The sequence below is a fragment of the Myotis brandtii genome, unplaced genomic scaffold (genome assembly GCF_000412655.1).
Source record: "Myotis brandtii unplaced genomic scaffold, ASM41265v1 scaffold194, whole genome shotgun sequence".
Taxonomy (NCBI): domain Eukaryota; kingdom Metazoa; phylum Chordata; class Mammalia; order Chiroptera; family Vespertilionidae; genus Myotis; species Myotis brandtii.
In genome coordinates this window covers 878,331-882,610 of record NW_005357232.1, presented here as the reverse complement: position 1 = coordinate 882,610, position 4,280 = coordinate 878,331, and positions in this window count along the sequence as shown.

Sequence of the window (4,280 nt, the reverse complement as noted above, 5' to 3'; positions counted from 1 at the left end):
TATTTTGTGGAAGAGCCACACTCAAGGGGCCAAAGAGCCGCAGGTGGCTCGCGAGCCGCCGTTTGCCGACCACTGCCCTAGAAGATATATTGGCAAAAATATTGCTACACAAGATTTTTGAGATTTTACTGCCTATGTTTCCTTCTTGGATTTTTATGGTTTCATGACTTACTGTGAAGACTTTTATCCATTTTGAGTTTATTCTTTTGTGTGGTATTAAGTTGGTGATCTAGTTTCATTTTTTTTGCATGTACCTCTCCAATTTTCCCAACACCATTTATTGAAGAGACTGTTTTTACTCTATTGTACTCACTTGTCTCCTTTGTCAAATATTAATTGATCATAAAGTCTTGATTTCTGGGTTCTCTGTTTTGTTCCATTGATCTATATACCTGTTCTTATGCCAGTATCCGGGCTGTTTTTGATTACAGTGGCTTTGTAGTATAGCTGGATATCTGGTATTGTTATTCCTCCAACTTTGTTCTTCTTTCTCAAATTGCTGAGACTATTTGGGGTATTTTTGTTGTTGTTGTTCCATATAAATTTTTGGAATATGTGTTCTAGATCTGTAAAATATGCCATTGGAATTTTAATAGGAATTGTGTTGAATCTATAGATTGCTTTGGGTAGTATAAACACTTTTTTAAAAAACATTTATTTCGTGTTCTTTAATGATTTCAGAGAGGAAGGGAAAGGGAGAGAGTGATAGAAACCTCAATAATGAGAGAGAACCATTGATAAAGCTCACAACTCAGGCATGTGCTCCTGACCGGAATCGAACCCAGGACCCTTCAGTCCGCAGGCCAACGCTCTATTCACTGAGCCAAACCAGGTAGGGCTGGACACTTTAATGATGTTAATTCTTCACGGAAACTGATTGTCAAACTGCAGCGGGAAGACCAGGGAGGGTTGGGGGGCAGGAGGGAGGGGGGTAAAAGATCAACCGAAGGACTTGTATGCATGCATATAAGCATAACCAATGGACATAAGACATTGGGGGGTAGGGGGGGCCAGAGGATTGTCAAGGGCGGGGAAGAAAAAAAAGGACACATATGTAATACCCTTTGTAATACTTTAAGCAATAAAAAAAAAAATTCTTCACGGTATATGCTTCCACTTATTTGTACATCCTCTATTTCTTTCTTCAATGTCCTATAGTTTTCCGAGTACAGGTCTTTTACCTCCTTGGTTAAGTTTATTCCTAGGTACCCTTTTTTGTTGTTGTTGCAATAGTAAGTGGGATTATTTTCTTAGTTTCCCTTTCTGATAGTTTATTATTAGTGTATAAAAATGCCACCAATTTCTGGATATTAATTTGTATCCTAGCAGCTATGATTCTCTTTACCTTTGTCCTAAACCATTCCCCAGACCTTAGACCACAGAGAAAAAAATGTCCACATCCCCGTATAGTTTCTGGTGGTGGATTTTGCCTCTGATGCTGGTGCCTAAGAGCAAGGACCTCCCCTCGTTTATGTCCCATATCCAACAGGATACCAGGCTTTTGTGTAGAACTGCTCTAGTGCTAAGTCACCCGGTTCCCTGACTAAGCTCAGGATGAATTCACACCCAAGACAAAGAGCACATAGACTAACATGAAGAGGAAGCAATGTGCCTCCACTCCTTCCTCATCCAACTACTCCTCCCCAACACAGCAGAACATGAACCACCTGCAGGTATTACCTGGTTACTGCCAACAAACAGTGAAAAGGGAGAGTCAGGAATTTTGGCCGGGGACTGACACATGCAGGAGTGCCACGTGCAGGCCTCCTCCCTCCCTGGCAGTAGGTTACCCAGCAGGTAGACGGGGCACATGGCTGAGGCACCAGCAGAGCAGGAACACCTCAAAGACATATTTACTGAAATAAATCTGAGGGTTGGTTTTTGTTGTTTGGTTTTGTTTTTTTAATTTTGTTTTCAAGACTAAACTTTCTTTAAAATATATTTTTATTGATTTCAGAGAGGAAGGAAGAGGGAGAGAAAGCCCACAACCGGGCATGTGCCCTTGACTGGAATTGAACCTGGGACCCTTCAGTGACCAGGCCAACACTATCCACTGAGCCAAACTGGCTAGGGCTGAGGGTTGATTTTTTAACTACCAGCCTGAGACAGATTTTATTCTTTTATACTTGTCTGAAAGAATTTGAGTTTTTTAAAAAGCAAAACAAATGTAAAAACCCCAACAGTCTTTGTGGGAGAAAAACAAAACTTTGTTGAACCTGTTATACTTATTTTACCAAGCAATGTTTAGCAGTTCTTTCAGGAAGGGATAAAAATTGTTCAGGGCTTGCCCTGGCCAGTGTAGTGCAATGGATAGAGTGTTGGCCTGCGGACTGAAGGGTCCCGGGTTCGATTCCCGTCAGAGCACATGCCTGGGCTGCGGGATCTACCCCCAGTGTGCAGGAGGCAGCCCATGGATGATTCTCTCTCATCATTGATTTTCTCTCTCTCTGTCCCTTCCTCTCTGAAATAAATAAAAACATATTTTTAAAAAAAATTGTTCAGAGCTTAGTCTCTGATTCCAACCCTGCCTTCCAGAGGCAGACACACTCCATCCCCAGCCTCCGGTTACACAGAGGGACAGAGACCCCATGACACCAAGGGAGCTGAAGGCAGGTGCCTGCCCCCAAAGCACCATAAAAACCTCATACCTTGGCCCTAGCTGGTTTTGCTCAATGGATAGAGTGTCGGCCTGTGGACTGAAGAGTCTAAGGTTCGATTCTGGTCAAGGGCACATGCCAGGGGTTTCGGACTTGATCCCCCGTAGAGGGTGTGAAGGAGGCAGCCAATCAGTGATTCTCTCTCATCATTGATGTTTCTCTCTCTCTCTCTCCCGCTCCCTTCCTCTATGAAATCAACAAAAATATATTTTAAAAAATTAGTAAAAGGATGCTGTATTTTAAAAACAACAACAACAACAACACACACACACACACACACGCACACACACACAAAACTCCTCATACTCTGGCTGAAAAGCAGGATGTAAACTCACAGCCTATGGACTCAATGCAGCCAAAAGATGCAGAAATGCATTTTATTTCGTTTTCACAATATTTTAAAATTTGAAACTGTTTACATCAACATCCATTTTCTAATTTTTCCCTTTATAAATGGAATATCAATCAGTACTGAACTCAAAGAGCTGTTTGCCAAAAATTGTCTGAGCCGAGTGTGAAAGACATGCTCTCTCAGATCTGGACCGCTCGAGATGCCGTCATGCCCCCCCTCCCTTCCCCCCTCCCCCCAACCCGGGGACTCGCAGGGCTAGCCTCACTCATCTGTGAAAACTGCCAGGCCCCTGTGGGTAGGTACTGGAGTTTGATTTGATACTTTTTTTTATTGACTTCAGAGAGGAATGGAGAGGGAGAGAGAGATAGAAATATCAACGATGAGAATCATTGACCAGCTGCCTCCTGCACACCCCCCACTGGGGACCACAACCCTGGCATGCACCCTCAACTGGAATCGAACCCGGACCCTTCAGTCCAAAGGCCGACGCTCCATCCACTGAGCCAAACCAGCCAGGGCTGATTTGATACTCTTTAAAGTTTTGATCCTTATTAAATTGCAGAAGGTATAGACCTAGCCGGTAGTCAGAGCGTCGGTCTATGGACTAAAGGGTCTCGGGTTCGATTTCTGTCAAGGGCACATAACTTGGTGGCAGGCTCAATCCCCACCCAGGAGGCAACCAATTGATGTGTCTCTCTCATATCGATGTCTCACTCTCTGTCTCTCTCCCTCCTTTCCACTCTATCTGAAAATCAATGAAAACAAAATATCCTCATGTGAGGACTAACAAAAAAATAAATAAATTGCAGAATGTAGAGCAAAAGAAATACATAAAAGCTCTGACAGCCTTATTTTCAGGTCACTGAGAATGAGGGCCCTGACAGCTGTCTTTCTCTGGGGAAATCCAGAGCTTGGGAGCTCCAGGTTCTGAGGGCGATGGATGGAAGTGGTTGCTGAACACAATAGGAGGAAAGAAGACTGAGCCTGGGGCTGGACGCAGAATATAAATCCAGAATTTCGCAGCAGGGCTGTCCGTCAGCAGTGGGCCTGCCTCTCTTGGTCTTCAGGACTCTCTCATGGTTCCTCTCTCTGCCAGCCTGGCTGTATTCAATTTCCTGGGGCTAAAACAATTTGGGTTTAATTGGCCAGGTCAACCGACACAGGACACGCTGCCCAGGATGTGAAGAAAAGCCAAATGCTGGACTACTTGGCTGAAATTAAAGAAAAATCTCCATGCTGCCAGGCACTGGGCACTTCAGCAGTAGGTTTGA